This window comes from Thermobia domestica, chromosome 4 (assembly GCF_964235325.1).
Source record: "Thermobia domestica chromosome 4, izTheDome1.hap1.1, whole genome shotgun sequence".
NCBI lineage: Eukaryota > Metazoa > Arthropoda > Insecta > Zygentoma > Lepismatidae > Thermobia > Thermobia domestica.
The window spans coordinates 62,497,555-62,515,447 of NC_137457.1; the positions used below are offsets into that span (position 1 = coordinate 62,497,555).

Genomic DNA, 17,893 nt, shown 5'->3' on the forward strand with positions numbered 1-17,893 from the left:
TTCATACCCGACATCGGCATTAGCGCTGAAAGTAAGGTGGCTTTTGTCAGTAGAAGCATTATAATGAAGGTGCAGCACTTTCATGTGTAGCATCCTTGTGAGTTTCCCTTGATTGCCTGCCTTACTTTTAGGATCAGTTGTGAATAATAGTCACTTGTAATTGTTGTTGGACCCTGCAGATAATCAATGAACAGTATGCCCTTACTATACGTCCTCCCTGAAAAAAAATGGTGCCATAATCTTGCCAGCTGATTGCATTATCTTAAATTTCTTAAGGGGTGGACATCATGTTGCCGCCACTGCATGCTATGTTGATTGGAATCTTGACCGCATTGAGTAATCAGGTTCCACACAGCCATAAGAATACATAGTAAAATCAATTTAACTGTCTCCACTGTTCGTATTTTCACGAACTCGGGCTGTGTGCATGGAATTTTAAAATTTACGAGAGAAGAAGAATATTTTTTGAATATAATATTACTTCAGTTTAGTATTTCAAGATAACTCATTAAGTGTCTGGTTTCAAACAGATTAACTGTAAAAAGAATAGAAATATTTTCATTTTTCTAATGCTTTTCCGTAGTACGTAAAGTGTTAGGGCTGGATTAACCTATCTGGAGGACCGGGGCTTGAAAAAAAATATGTGGCCCCTACTGATTTCACCTAATAAAATTCTCTCAAATTACAGTTGGAAAGTTAATGGAATATGTTTAATATTTTTGGTTATATTTTATTTTATGATGATGATTATTCGTTCATGTTATTTTTAGAAACCCAGTTGAGATTTTGATCAGATTAGAGGATCCTATTCACCTGTAATCCCGAGGCTATAGCCTCCCTAAATATCTTCCTTAATCCGGCCCTCGTGTTAGTGCATGTGTTTTCGTGTGCATTCCTTAAGCTGCTATAACGATAGTACTACATTCTCTGGTTTAAAATTAATGAGGTTGAAAAATTCCGTATCCGGTTCCCTGAAACGTATCGTCTATTTAAGTTCTTTCTATATTTTTTTATTCTGCATTTGATGTTTTGATTGGACCATAGGATATAAATACCCTTACCAACTGGTCAATATTTGTTCTCATTTCATTCTTTCTTCTACGATTTTGTAAGATTATTACAACGAATTTTTCAGACAGTAGACATTCTTTCAAAAAATAGCAGATTTTTTACTAAAAAGCTGGATATTGTAACATGTAAATTTCAAAACATTTTACCTTATAATTGTGTGGATGATGTTGAATCTGCATTGGTTCTTAAATATGACTTGGTTCTTGTAGTTGCCCCAGCTAGCATTTTTTGACCGAAGTAATGCATTATGTTGTTGCAACAAGTATTTGTAAAATTCTTCATAATTCATGTGTGAAACTACGTACATTTTAGTACAATCACCGATCCCGTAACTGGCTGCATTAATTAGCGTTTTTACACTAAGTATTGATTAGAGAAAGTTCTTTAATCACTGAATTACCGTACTGCTAAAATCGCAAAACAAAGTTGATAAAGTTCACTGAAAATTGCAATGGTATTTTACTTCAGAAAAATGCCAATAACTACTCTTCAACAAGAATTAAATTTTCATTCTAGACTAAGTACTCATATAAAATAAGGAATACATAATGGGTTATTAGGACTAGGCTATTTGCTATACGCCTATGGTTATACAATTACTTATCCTCCTCGGTCCTTGCGTCCAGCCCGCTGGACCTTTTTTGTTGAGTAGTTCACGCTAAACTATTGTTGGAAATACGTTGTATCCACGTGTGCAGCTTACTGGATGTCTGTGCTATCTACGTACGAATTGTTGATTTCATTTGTTTCCATCGAAACATGTTACTAATGAAAGAGTGGCCATGGATGACGAAGGTGGTTCTAGTCAACAACCTCCGCATGGAAAAAGAGGTAATGTATCACTATTTATTATTTTTCGGTTGTAAATCTGTGCTTACTCTTTGTTTATAAACCCGAGAACATAATGAAAGTATAAAATATATAAACTAATTCCATTTCAATACTTTTTTGTAAGTTACATTTTCAAGTCCAGCCGACTGCACATCGGGGCTTTATCCTGACCAAACATTATATTTTAGTATTGTTAACGTAAAATTGCCCAAATTTTCTCTAATATTATTTGTGTTCATTCTTGCAATGGTTCGTTCATGTTTCATTGCAAGAAACATGCAGTTAAATGTAGTTGAATTAGCTTGTTTCGAAACCAGAAGACTAAAAAATACTTATCACATTAGCTTATTACTAGGTGAAATGTGTATTTCATGTATGTACTTGAACCTATGTAACATATTATTGATCGACTATTATATTTTTTTATTTTAGGGAGGTTACATTTATCACATTAAGAGATATTACAAGAATTGGGCAAAAGTGAGGTTGATCCTGGGATTTCCGATTATTCTGACGCAGATCCAGATTCGAAAGATTCTGGACAAGACTTAAATACTTCAATGTGTTATCTTTCTTACCAGGTAACTACAGTAAGCCTGATTTTTTTTTATTGACATAATATCCTTTAGAGGCTAAAATTAATTTAGTAAATTAAATTAATTAATTTACTAATGTAATTCTAACATTAACAGGTTTGTTTTCTGTGAATTTTATCTCTAGTTCGATTCCAAAAAGAGTTATTTGCATCGTATTTAAAAATGAGTAGTTGTTCACATTCTATTTTATGCAATGGTTTCTGCTGGGATTCTTGTCTGTGCAGAGAAGGGATGATGTTAAACTACAAGCAATTAATAAATGAACACAATCGAATGTCAAATAATAAATAATTTTGGAACTAAATTTTGTATAATAACTTCCAGGTAACCACACTAGGAAGTTTGTTTTGAATAATTATTTTCACCTTTGTTCTTCATTGTTTCTAGACCTCCATTATTTTATTAAATTATTTCTTAACATTATGTACTATGGGAGTATTACACATAATGAAGTATGTATGCTTCATTAAACTTTATTCAATCACTTGCTGCTAGAAAATGTAGGGAACATATTTTAAAGTATCGATAAATAGTCTAACATATGAGAAAATAATACTATTGAATTTTGTAGCTCTAAAGATGAGCACAATTAAATAACTGGAAATCCAGCTATGCGTTTTAATGTGATTAGTAGTTCTTGATTTAAATTAGCGTTATCGCTCTAATAATTTACTTTATCTTGTTTCAGGAAGACGATTCAGGTTAACATGGAGGAAGAAAATAAGGAAAAAGCACAAAAGAGAACTCAGATGGAAAGTGTCATTTGAAAACTATTTCACTGAACTTGCAGACGCTGAATTAAACTTGGGCACAACAGAACATGTAATTAATTTGAACAATTTTAGGAGATCGTTGCCGATCAAAAAGTAATAGGAGAATATTGCAGGATCCTAAGATGTTGACACCGCTTAGTGCAACTTCTGAGAAGTACAGGAAACTAACTCACGCGCATATAATAACAGGATGCCCTAAGATCACCTTGCTTCAAGATTATTACTGGAAATTCCTGAACGTTCCTACTGTAAAACAAATGCCACAGTGTAGATTATTCCGTAATTATATTCATCTTGTTGATAATTTAACTGTAACAGACGAAAAAATTTACAGAAATAAACTGTGGAAAGTACAACAAATTTACACGCATTTACAAATAAGTGTGCAATTTCCATTTTCAGAAAATTTGTCCATGGTAAACAAGTGATTCCGTTAAATCTGCGCCAAAATATGAAAGGAAAACGCAATCCTTGAATTCTAAAAAGGGCATCCTTATATGGTCACGACAGCGGTCACAGCTATCGCCAAACTTGCTTGGGAACTCCTAGACTATCCTCCGTATAACCCCGATCTGTTATCTTGCGACTTCCATCATTTTGGTCCGTCAAGGAGCACTTAGGAGTAAAATAATTCACACCAACTACGAAGTTAAAACGTGTGTTCCGAAATCGTTGAAAGATCGTCACAAAGAATTATATGACGCAGGGATACGGGTACCGGTACTCCCACAGCAATGGGCCAAGTCTGTGTGTGTGAACATGGGGAGTACTTTGGAAAATAACGGTATTTGATTCGTATGTTGTGCATTTATGCAACAGAAATAAAGAAATTACCCTTACAATTTGAAGGTCTTTTGTGTGATAACATATGTAATAAAAGTAGGATAAAGCCCCGAAGTCCAGCTGGCTGGACATGAAATTTCGGGGGGTTGGGGGGGAGGTAGACATTTTGTTTTAAAACAATGTGCTTCCTTACTCCTAAACTACTGATAAATCGAAGAGAACCGAAGACTACCAAGAAAAATTTAATCTTGGGACTGAAGAGGTTATATAACTTTCGTCATTTATGGTTTCGTCTTTCATTGATTATTTTCTGATATATCATAGTTAATTAAAAATTACGAATTCAAGCAAACTTACTTGATCAAACTTGGCATGGTTGTAAATCTTGACAACATTGTACTCACATGAAATAAATATGATGTGCAGGCTTTTAGTTCCCGAGTTAGATGAGACCAAATTTGAAGTTTGGGCTTCGACACATTTTCGAGAATCAATCTTAAAAATGAGTTGATAAAAAAACAATGAAGGACAGTTCTCTAACACAATTGAGAAACATACTAATGTTTCAAGCAAAATATTGACAAAATAGAAATATGACTAATGTCAGACTACTCAAAAATAATTCAAATCAAGTCTTGACATTGAAAAATCACATGCTCGGCCAACGCCGAAAGACTGGCAACCCTAATTTCACTGAAATTACCTATGATGAAATATAAATGTTCTATTTAGGAACCTTACCAATATTTTCATTTACTAATACAAATATGATTCAAATGCCTGACAAAGGTGGGTAACGGGGCCGCGGTGGCTAAGTGGTAGAGCGTTCAACTCTGGTGCTTGGGGTCCCGGGTTCGATCCCAGCCCCCGCCAAGTGAACTTTGTGGTTTACAAACACCGTGTGCGTGTTTTTTCTCGGGGCTCTCCCGTTCCCTCCCACTTTCTTCATTCCACCATCTCATTCATTTCTCATAATCACCGTCTCCTTTAGCTTAAACGGCATAACCGTGGGACATAAAACTCAAAAGGAAGGTGGGTAACTACTTGTTCACTAACTCGCTTAAACACAAAAACTATATCGCCAATTTAGATCCAATTCCAGATCTCGGATACAAATTCGAAAAAAAAAAAAAAAACGATTTAGATTGCGATTCTGATCTGATCACTTCCACCTCATAAGTCAGCATAGTAGGCATATGCTCGTTCGGCGCAAGACGCGGACTTGATTCCCGGCGGGAGCTCATGTGGTTCGATTGCCACGTTAATCAGCAGGTTCACGTCTCGCTGGTGAAAGGGGCGATCAACTGAAATCAACAACATTCCGTGTGGGAACTGAAGGTGTTATGACACAACGATAAAGCGGGAGTTCATGTCAAATGATTCAGTGCTCAAAAGGCATGTTAAAATCCTAACCAACCAAACAATCAAGCAGCAGAGGCACATGAGATGTCCATGTACATTCAGCACAACACAAGATTGCATTAAACAATTTATTTTTTCCAGGGCACGGGAGCGATAGTTAATATTGAGAAAAGCACTATGTTATGAAACATTTTATAAAATACATCTTTAACATTAATGTTAATGTAAAAAGTTAACTTCCGAGACAGATTAAACATTTATGTATAAGATGTTTATCTCACAAGGAGACTTACGAAAGTGAAACTAACCGATTTGAATGAAACTCTGTAGACTTCAGTCACAGAATTTGGAAAAATTTCGAAAAATAATCGACACGTATTTTTTTTATATTTCGGCATTGGTGCAGGTTTAAGAGTAGAAACAAACTTTGAACGTTATAGTTGATCTTGAAGCGTAGACAGAAGACAATTATTTAATGTAGAAGAAAAACATACTGCCAGGCGGGACAGCTGATTTAGACGAGTTTCAGGACAGCTGATTTAGAATCTGACGTCAAAATTAGAAAATGCAAAATGGTGGATCCAATATATGGTGATTACAATTACAAACGTTTTCTAGTTTTCTAGTCTTGGTCTGCAGTTGGGCAAGAACAATTATAGTTGGCAGGGGTTACTGTGAGGAGGATACAGAACGATTTGAAACACCTTTCTCTACTTATTTTAACGAGATGCTTGATTAAAGTAAATCTCTATACCTCTCAGTATTCGGGGTGCTTGTTTATAGTAAGTCTTCTCGCTTGTGAATATGTCCGAGTTTCATATATCCTCAGTTGTTATAATTATGAATTTATTGAAAAGACGTTTTAGAGTATTGATATTCCGTAAAAAGATTTGTAATACATAAACATAGTTTACACAACGCACGCCTTATTACAGCAAAAGCTGTGCACAAATTAAAGAACATGATGCATAATTTCTAAAATAAACTGTTACGAAATTGTCAAACGTAAGAGGTTTTCATTACAAATAACCGCTTTCGTATCTTAGACACCTGTATGTTTGCAAATGTGCGTGAAGAAAACCTATTTATGAATCAATGATTGGATCTTTATTACGAAGATGTTAATTTACGGAGAAGGACAATGTCAAAAAATGTCCCAGGAAATTTTTCCAGCGTTTGGAAAAAATATATCAAGATGCTAAATCCAATTGATCCTGTAGTAAAGGTTTCTTTTTTGAGAAACTCGGGTTTGTTTTGAGGTTTAACTCGGGATTCAAATATAACATAAATCACTATAAGCACCCGATTAGTGAGAGGCGATTTGAGTCACTTTCAATAAGCACTTCGAGTAGTAAGAGCCGAGGGGTTCATTTTCAAGAAATCTCCCTAGTAGTGAGAAGCGACTCGACTCATTTTAAATAAGCACCCCGAATAGTGAGAGAGTCAGAAAGTCACTTTAATCAAACATGCCGCTAAAATAAGTAAAGAAAGAGGTTTCAAATCGGTTTGCATCCTTCTCGCAATAACGCATGCCAACTATGATTGTTCTTGACTAACTGCAAACCATTTCAAACCAGAAGACTTTTGTAATTGTAATCAAGATACTGGATCCGCCATTTTGATTTTTTTAAAATTTTACTATACTTGTTTTAAGTAAATAAAGTTAACTTGTTTTAAATACCCACTTCTACTCCGATAGAGCGAAGTGGAGACGAAACATAGAGAGTGTCTCCCGGTTTAGCGTGGTTGCCAGATTTAAGAAGTAGTGTAGTAAGTTAACTTGACGAATATCTGGTAATTTAAATATAAACAATAATTTAGTTTCTTTTTACATACTTTTAAATTCTTGTAGACTTACTTCTCCAAAACTGCGTGTATTTATCTACTTTGTGCAATTATTCTACACTGTAAATTACTGAAATGCTGTAACACTGAAGAGGTCCAAATAGCGCCTGCAATTCTGTAAAAGAATGTTAATAGTTTGTATGTGTGTTTGACATTAGATCATCCAGACATGTTATTGGTACAAGTACCATTTATATCTTGCAGGTAATGTTGGCAAGAGAATTCATTAAATATAGTACGGTACCACACGTGTTCCCAAGACACTGCCAGAAATAGCGACATAAGTATTTTCCCTCCGCAAATATGAATATGTGCATTTTGATCTCACTCTCGTTTTTGTATCTCTTCTAATTTTTTTATGCACATTTCGTTCCAACAAGTCGGTTTCTTCGCATTAATATCTGTTTCACTGGTTTCTTCGTAAAAGAGTGAACGAGGAAAACAGATGGACTTTGTATGTTATCTAGGCGCCGCTTCTCCATTTCTGCATGTGGTCATAACATTTCCACTTAGAAGTTAAAATATTTGTTTCTTGCGTAATCTTGAAATGTCTGCTATGTTCGTAGTCGGATCCAGCTTCTCCTGTGTTGTGTATTCGGAACCGGAACTTGTACTCCAACTTGAGTCGGAACAGTTTGCGCATGCTCCACCAAGTATTCCGTAAACCAGTGTGTGTGCGTGAGAGAGAGAGCGCGAAAGAAACCAGACGATAGCGGTGAGCGGACCACTGCTGTAAAATGTTCAATACTAGTTGAAATGTGCGATCATATTTCTACGTATGTTGTAGCCTTTTGTAGTCTATGGTCTGCTGCTGCTGGTCCTGTGTTCAATCCGAACCGGGAGTGGGAGTTGGAACTGTAATTTCTATTAAAATGGAACTGCTCATGTTTAATCAAGTGTATATGTGTGTGAACGAAAAATAGGCTATTGTATTTAATGATGGTTTGAAAACAGTGATCGTAACATTCCACTCTTTGCGTAGTCTGCTCTCGGGTACCGGTTCTGGTACTGGAAATTGACTCGGAGCTGGAGCAGGAACCTGGAACAATTTGCGCATGCGCCACCAAGTGTTCCGTAAACCTAGTGTCTGTATGTTCCCTTATTTCTATCCTTGTTGGTACCTGAATATGGTTTAACACCTTACCAGTTCGGACCGGAAAAATTGTTGGGACATTTTCCTGTACCATCAATTTTTAAGCCTGCAGGAACTTCGTTGAAACCACCTGGGCCTCCTGACACAATTTTGGAAAGATCCCAATAATTATAGAAAAATGTGAGAATGTGTGTAAACCGTGTGTATGCTCTGCCGGATTAGCAGCCTCCTGATGGTCTCACACTTTAATTAAAAACGTATGGCGCATACCGCATCTATTGGTACTACCCTTTATACGGGATGGAGAAACTAATGTAAGTGGAAAGAGGTGGTGTGATGTGCGGGGGAATAAACACAGAAGTGAATGTGCACAGTACTTGTTGCTACAGATACAGCCTTAGAATTTTCATCTGCGCAGTCGAGTCGACTCCCAGTAGCCTGCCTGTCACATGACATAAGTAAAGGGGAATTTGTGTTCATATCAGGGGAGGTGTTGATCTCAATTGGAGAAACGTGTATGCATATGTTTAAAACTCATGCTTCAAGGAACGATGGGAACAAAAAAAAAGATTGTGATATATCCATGGAACTTAGGCTAGACTAAAATGTATGCACAGCACATGATCGTATCGGGATACAACTATTGTTTCTATCTGCACATGTAGTTCGAATTTCTGTTGCACCAGATAAAAGGTTTGTGACCAGTGTCCGAAAGGAAAGTTTATTCATTTGAACAAGACCTAAAACTAAATATATGCTTAGAGGTAGGCTATAATGGTCTTAGATTGAAGACTTACATGTATATTTGCAAATCACAGATACATATATAGCTACATACGATGTTCCAACTTTCAAACTATTTTATTTCCTTCTTTTGTCAAAGATCTCATTAGTTTAAAGATAATAATATACTAAATATTTATGTTAACCTTTAACAAATTAAAAGCTCACGAACGTATTTTACCAATTGTCCCTATACGGATTTGTTCAATTAATTCAGACATGTAATTGGAAACACGTATGATATCTGGGTAGGTAAGGGACAGGCAGCGACTGCAGCTCGTGATTGTTGCTGGGGATGATATGGCTGATTACGTTTTCTGTGAGTCTCAGCAGAATAGCAGTATGCTTGTATCGAGGAAACGGTTATAAAGTAAAATGCGTTAAGTGTAATTTCGAAAGAGGGCATATTACTAAATCTCGGCTCTATGGTGTGAACGTGGTGAAAATGATAAGTGTGTTGAGTGTCGTGAATAACAACATTCAGAAGACTTTCAAAGTGATGAAATCCTACAAAATTTACGGGGAAACCACATCCTCGAAGACGAAAAGTGGTTAAAAGAAAATCCATGGTGACGGGTCCCACCTGCAGCTGTGCGATATTTCGATATGTGGATTCATAGATATTTTTAAGTATCGAAAACTTTTAAAATCGATGTTATTTAATATTTCGTTATTTCAATATTTTTCAGTATTTCGGTATTTTTCAGTATCACGATATTACGATTGTTCGATAATTTTATTGCTTTAATATGTTCATGTTTTTGCAGTATTTCGATATTTTCGAGTTAACATCTTGATTCCCAGATACCCATCTGAAATCGTACAAATTTATATAGTTGTGGATTTGTATCGTAGAAAAATCATATTTGTATATTTTTAAATTGGAGTGTATAGAACATACATATGACGCTTTGTAAGAAGACAGCACCTACGTATATTTACGTTTATAACTCCAAGCTGCATAATCGGAAAAATACAGAAAACCTGTGAATTTCAGTATATTTATTATCTAGTGCACTATATATATCAGTATCGTTCAACTATGAAAATATGACCAAAATATGGTAAAGGTGTCAACCAAATGCGGTTCGTAAGGTAAATTACGAGAGTGAAGTATAACGTGGTATTGCTTCAAAGAAACAGACGTAAAATTTTCTCTTGTTCTAACTGTTCAGATAATAAAAGAAACAGTTAGTAACATTTCAGTTTGATATCACAAAGCTTTTAACTTTAAAGACAAGACTTACCTCCCGAGACGGGTCCGGTGTCTAAATGGTAATATTTATTATGTCCCTTCTTTCTCCTGTATTTTATATCTGTTTCAGTTTGTATGCAAATCATCAACGGTTTCTATTTTTCTCAATACAGAAAAACATCCTTCACCTAGAACATTTGAAACGTTTTGATTTGGAACACCCAACCTAACTTCATCTCTGGTAGTTTTTGTCTTCAGCTTTCCTTTCTTTCTTTACATAACTGCATCACATTCATCTTTCCGTTTCCACAATTAATTCAGATTAAGTATACAACTCGAGCCTTATATTCGCGATAGTACTTGGTTACTTGGAGATTTTTTCTCCCATGTTACCTCACTAAGTTGAGTTCATTACTGTTCATGGAGGTGAAGGAATGGATAAGTGTAAATATTATAGTAGATTTTTAAAGGAGAGTCTCCTCAATTCCGTACCAAAGTATCAATGTTTCCCCCCTACACATATCTTCATTTTCCTACGTTTTAAACTATGTAATAATCGAAATCAATCGGTACCTCAAGATGTAGTTAAGCGTAAGAGTGATTGGCAAACTTTGGTTTATATTAATTTGCAACTACAAGAAAAAATATATTTTTTTTTAATTTTGGCAAACCCGGTTAAGATTTTCTTTATTTTATCGACTTCTACACTAGTTTTCCATACATTAATCTGAACTGTTCTCAGTTTCTGAAGCGTAGGATATTTTTTATTAGTGATTCTAAATTAAGAGACCACACCATCCTTTCGGTAGTTCTGGGGTCTCCAATGGCATGGACCGGATACTGTGTATGTAGCGTGATTTCCATAAAGCGCTTGTCTTTCTGAAAATCTCTTTTTGGTACTTCTTTCACACTTAGAGATATATGCTATAGTTGGCCAACTGTTTCGGCATATTGAACATTATATTTGGCTCTTCTACAATTCATTTTAACATAAAAGACTCTGTTCTTCATTTCTTTCATCCAAATACACCAGTTGAAAATTAAAATTACATTGTTGCAGTTGAAACAATAATGAATAACAATGAAAAATAATTAGTATACAACAATATGGACACATTACTCTTGTTTTTAAAGTACGAAAATCTCCTCCAGTGCTTTACGATGAGGTAGGGTTCCTAGTATTGAAACTACTTCACCTCTCTGCATCACCATGCTTTTTCTTTGGATTAGGAAGCTGGTTGCTCTTTCATTACCGGATAACTGTGTGATGCGTTTTCCCACTTTCTTTATGACGTTTAGGCCTTCCCTTTCCTACGAGCCACCGAATTAAACTGCAATCGGTCCGAAATGATATTTTTCATTAAGGTTGTTGTATTTTCTTCTTTTCTATATCTCTTTCCGACCTGCTGCATTGCCCGCCTGGATTGAAGAGAAAGGAAGGTTGGAAGGTGCAAAAGTGTCTGTGCATGTGAAGTCTCAAGGCTTTACCTTTCTTCCAAGGAATTAAGGATATCCCATCTGGTCTTTTTCCATCTGTTCGACTACAGCAATTTGGCTCCCTTATTGCCGGTACACCTGCGGAGATGAGTGCTCTCACAATGATGTCTTTGAGGTTCGAGTGTCGAGGATTTCAACCTGTGCTTTTTATGCAGGAGAGACCATGTAGTCCTTTTTTTGTCAACAGGATTTTTGCACCCTTGGCATTTATGATGTTCGCAAATATCTGCTCCCAGTCTTAACGAATAACTATTCTAGAAGATTCATCATTCAGGTGAAGGCCTAGAGAACGAGAGAGCAAAGCTTTGAGCCAAGCACCTGCCTCAATGGACTATGCAGCGATCAGTCTAACCTTGTTTTCTGGGTTGTCGGAAGACTGTAGTAAAAATGAAAAATTTGATTGTATGATAGTTTCCTCCCATGTGGTTTGTTTAGCCCTGAAACTTAAGTCGTATAAATCGGAGCCCACCAACCACGACCATGTTTACGAGCAATCTTGAACATCAGAATCCCAGTGGAGATTGTTGTTCTGTTGGAGAAGTAAATTTATTAGACATTGAGAGTCGTAGAATTAAGCCAAAAAGGCGGGAATAGCCAAAACTAAGGCTCCTCAAATGCCTAATCCACCAAGATTAACTGGGAGAGATGCCTGAAGCCATGTGCTATCCTCAAGGACACAATTTAGGATTGACTCCAAACCAGATTTTATATTGTTGTCATATATTTCTAATAAATCCTCTTCTTTTCATGAAGGTAAACATCGCAAGAAATATAATAATATTGGGATGGAAAATCATATTCTTAGTAAGTAAAAGGGAGAATGAGCAGATATATGATAGATGATGATAGATGTGAGAAATACATGTGTAACTGGTTAATCTTCGCAGATAAAAGAGTTCTTATTGCTTTTTAGCTGAGGCAGCAGCTCGACGAAGGAAAGCGTTTGATGGCGACATGAATTGGATACCTGGAGCTAGTAGGTTTTATGATGAAAACAGTGTGCGCATTTGTTCATTTGTAGTTTCAAGAAAGCTGATTTCGCATTTCGGGAAATTTAGTTGCAGACCAATTGTAGCTGCCTGTGTGTTGATCATTTTCAATGTATTTAATACAATAGCCGGATCTCCAGCTATTGCACCATCATCTTGGTACCAGATATTTAAGTCTGTCTTGATATTATTGACTATAGCCTGCAATGTTACGGCAAATAATGCTGGACCTAAAGGATCACCTTTTTGAACTACTTTTTCTGATAAGATTATATCTTTGCCATAATATAAATTCTAGCTTGCTGGCTTAAGCATAGCTTTGCTGTACATTGGGATATATCGAATGAAAATTTTCTTTGACGATAGATAGCATTGTATACCTGTCTATTTCCTTGAATGCGTTTCTAAAATCTATTTTTAGGAAAGCTTTGGGCTTCTGGTGATGGTATGAGTAATAGATACTTGCTGTATGTGCTGCCGCTTCAGCACCATGTTGTATGCCTACTCCAAGTTGGTATTGAGCAAGGAATTGGAGTAGTGGTTGTTTAATCCTCGCACAGATAATCTTGGATGCAAGTCTGAATTTAAAGTACCTCCGATGTTGAGAAGGAGAATAGATAAGTGGAAGGACAGATGGAGGTAATAGATATCCAAGAGATAGCACATAGTGTTTATAAGGATGTATGTGAGGAGAACAACACGCCAACAGGTATTCGGATCAATCAGTGATACATAAAAAGCTAATCAAGAAATCAGAAAAGCAGCTCACGTGGGACACCATAATAAGGAAACCTAAAGGAGTGGAAGACAGGGAGAAAGGGGCTGAAAAAGAGTGAAAATTGAAGACAATTTATCTACGTTTGTGAGAGATGTGATGAGACATCTGGACAATTGGTAAAAGGAATTTGATGTGAAACATTGAGAAAGTTTTGGAGTAAGTGAAAAGAAACTAGGATGGACTGAGCAGAAATGAGTTAGTGCAAATAGCGTAATAGTAACTGGAAATGTAAATTTAACAGACAAAATAAAGACATGTTTGGAATTGAGCTAGAGGTTTAAGGTATAGGTAGGAAACAGAAAAGAAAGAACCATATTGGTCAATATTGTTGAAAAGGCAATGTTGCCAAGCACTAAAAGAGAGTTCGTCTTTAAAACAATAGGAAAAGAATGGAAAATAAGATTATAAGAAAATAGAGAGAAGGAGAAAGTGTTGAAGTCCCTAACGCTGATATGGGATAATATGTATGCATGATTGGTTAGTGTAAAAGAGCTTCTAAGCATTGCTTAGAGACTCAGCCTGGTAGTAGAGATTGTAATGAGCAGGTAGGAACAGAAAGTATAAGGAGGAGGAAAATCTAATAACATTTTGAAGAAATGTAAATGATAGCCTTGGAATATGGAAATTGACTAAGCGTCATTTCGAGAAATTTGATAAAACAATTAAGGACGAGAAAAGAGATTAAACTAGAAATGAAACTGGACGGATAAAGGAAAATGAACTTCATGGACATGACATTAGAGAAAATTGGAGGAAAATTCGAGAAAACTAGGTACAGGAAAGAACCCAATGCTGGGATATAGTTCATAAGAGGAGTGACGTAGACATAAGGACCGAGAAGAATTTTATACTGAACATGAGAAAGAGGGGTAAAATTATACATAGCGACGAAGAAAGAAACAAAGAAAGCAGACATAGAAATACCATGCCAGCTACTAAAGCGTAACAGATACTGAAGATAAGCTTTAAAGAAGAGATTAAAACTTATAGAAAATAAGGAAAGATGATAATTTAATTAGTGAGAGAAAAAGGAAAGATGAAGGCAAGATCAAAAGTGGGAGGAGTAATGTACCAAGTTAATTGTAACTAGTACTAGATGAAGTACGTAGGGGAAAGAGGAAAGAGATTAGAACAAAGGACTAGATGATGCTACACTAAAAATAAAAAAAATATTTTTTTTCAACTTTACTTGGCACAGTTACGCAGGCTAGGCTAAAGAAGACGATAATGATGAAAATGAATCGGGTTGTGGAGTGGATAGTTGGAAGAAACGGGAGAACTCCGGGAAAACATACTCACACGGCTCTTCTCCACGACAAAGTCCGTGCAAGCTCGGGTCAAACGAGGGAACCCAAACACCAACGGGACACTATTTTATTTTCATATGTATTTCTTATTATTGAATTTGTTCGTATTATAATAAAGTTTGTTATCTGTTTCGGGAAATAGGTTGTTGAATTTCCAATATAACTGGTAACCTGCTATACCGCTTATAATCATCCGAGGTCACTGTTGCCGTTAATTTTCGTTTTTTTGTTTGTTTTCTTTGTGTGTGTGTGGTATTTATCTCTTTGATACCAAATAATTCAGTACTGAGAATTTCCTGTGGCATATAATTATATATGTGTGTTTATTCCACAACAACCTTATTTACAGCAAATTCTATGCCTCTTTTTTTGGATAATAATATATTTTGAGCTAGAATGTAAGGGAACCGAGTTTTTTAAAAACTTTATCACGCTATTTTAGGAGGATTCTGGTTTAGGCACCATTTTACGAAGATTGTGGCACCAGCGGAAATCTGACTAGGATATAAATTCAGTATGCTATTTAGATTATCGTAGTACACTGGTTTACCAAGGTTTTAATACTACCTCACTTAATACAAGCAAAATCTAATTATTCACTGGACTACTGGTTTTAAATCCTTGTTCGTTGAAGGAAAGAAACATGCCTAGGATGACTTTGGTTTTCTAATCTCCATTTTAAGTTTTCCGAATACTGAATATAACATTTTGTGTTATATGGATTTCTCGTTTACAGACAAGAGTTACCAAATATTGTTTTTCTAATTAAACAAGATTTGCAAAGTAAACACAAAATATAATTTGCATTACAGAAATGTAAATTACAATACATGTAACAATAGAATTGAATGGAAGTTTTGTTTCGTATTTTCAAAATATTTGTGTGTGATCTGAGCTTGTTTGTAATTTTCTTTTGTAACACCATTGAATACCTTACAGAAACACATCACTTGCTTAGTTGGCACATAGATTGGAAGAATCTTTTTATATTATTGCCAGCGTTTCGTGATTTTGGTAATGAAATTTTTATATTTCTTTTAGTAGAAAACTTGAATATTATTAAAAATAATTATAAGTTCCATTACGTCATCACTAGGATTAGTTTATGTTGAAATACTCTCCACTGAAACTGTTCCATATCAGGAAAATTTGATTAACATGCTTTACTGAATTTAGCTATTAGGCTTTTAATTTTTGCCTATGTTTACTTTATTCTTAGGATTTTCCCCTTCTTTACCTTCTTTACGCTTTACCCTTTCTAGAAGTCATCTCTCCATTGTTTCCCTCCTCAAAATTTAGGAAAATAACGCTATTATACTTTAGAGTACCAAAGATAGGAAATCCTAAAATGTAAATATGTCATACTGTAAAATATGTGCTAAGATGTATTGAAAGATATTTACTAACGTGATAAGTTCACATAATTGTGTCAGAAGGGCTAAGTGAAGAAACACCATTTCGTGCAAGAACTTGAGGTTAAATATAACATCCATTCCAGCGTTGGAAGGTTGCCCAGTGCTCTCGTTAATCCCTCAGCAAGGAAGGATATGTTTTTTTCAAACTCATGTTCCGTTGATGTAGACAGTCTTGATTATTTGATTGTTTTGATTTTTTGCTTGTTAGAAGGAATTGTTTTCATTTTTTGTTAAACAATAACTGCTCTGAAGGAGGCTGACTATTTGAACCTATCGTTTTCTGAATATTCATTAAGTGATTGTTCAAAAGAATATTAATAATAAATGGATCACTGGTAAGATTGCAACTTGATTCAATGTCAATGTTTTCTTCAATTACTCCTTCTTTAGTATGTTTCATGTTTAATTATCCTCCGTAAATTGGCGGTCTTATTTTCAGATTTTATTATGCGTGTTGAGTAATATCGTACTTTTGCCGATTTTAAGATATTTTTATGTTTTTTATAGCTTATATAGTACCCTGTCATGTTACTTATATGATAAATTTGAAGATCTTAAGTTCTTACTACAAACTTTTATTGTTGTAGCTATCCAAGGTTTGTTACTTGTTATTGAAATTGGGCGAAGTTGTCTAGGAAAAGCCTCATTGAAGTAACGAGTGTATGCGTCATAGAAAATGTTACAAGCTTCTTTCAAAGATTTTTTTGGCGTATATATCCTCCCAGCATTCACGACTAAGTATGAAATCGAAATGGGAGATATTCGTTTCATTAAAAATTCTTGTGTATGCGGATTTGACTTTCGAGTGTGTTTATATTAGCTTTTTGTGCAATGGAAATATTTAAATGAAATAAGTGAGCTTCATGATCCGAGAAACCACTCTTTATGACTGTAACTGTGCTGTTTATCTATATTTTTGTTATAAAGTAATTGATCGATTACGCTACGACTATGATAAGTTATTCGTGTAGGTACATTGACCATTCGTGTTAAATTATACGTATTTAAGAATAGCTTGAGTTGATCATCGATATCAGTTACAAGGAAATTTATATTCAGACCACCTACTATAACAGGATGTTTATTAGACTGAGCAAAATAGTCCATAGTTAATTCAAGCTTTTCAATAAATATATTCAGATCGCTGTGAGGAGTTCTATAATCACAGATTACAAACAGGTCATGCGTCTTATTGAAATACATAATGATAAAGTAATTCGAAACTAAGGTATCTATACAGGTAAAAATGTGCTTTCTTGTTAATTTCATCTTCGTAGCTGAAAGAACAATGGAAGCAGGTACAACGAACAAATAAAATCATCCTTCCATGCTGGAATGTCAAAAGAGAAAAATGAAACGGAGTTGAATGCCATTGTCTTTGAAAGTCAGTTATATTTCAACTGACGTAACTCTCAACGAGTGCTCATATTAGCTTGTAGGTTAACCACTAGACTTCTAGTCGCAATATGATCAGTTCGATTATATCAACGTTTATTCTTTTCAGTTTATAATGATATTATCCTTAGTGCATAATTATTTCCTTTAAATAATTATATTTCAAGAAATCACTTGTAT

The 17,893-nt window shown here is 35.2% G+C and overlaps 1 long non-coding RNA gene across 4 annotated transcripts in view; it reads left to right on the top strand.

Moving 5' to 3' along the window:
* The window catches only part of LOC145683315 (uncharacterized), a 547,679-nt gene that overhangs the window by 17,639 nt on the left and 512,147 nt on the right, over nucleotides 1-17,893 (top strand). The window contains exon 1 of one of the 4 annotated variants that reach the window (XR_014131030.1): nucleotides 15,848-15,917. The exons of 2 other annotated variants lie outside the window; for them this stretch is intronic. This is a non-coding gene — a long non-coding RNA (uncharacterized LOC145683315). Of the gene's footprint in view, nucleotides 1-15,847; nucleotides 15,918-17,893 lie in introns of those variants that run through there. One more of the 4 variants, XR_014131028.1, reaches the window with a different exon arrangement.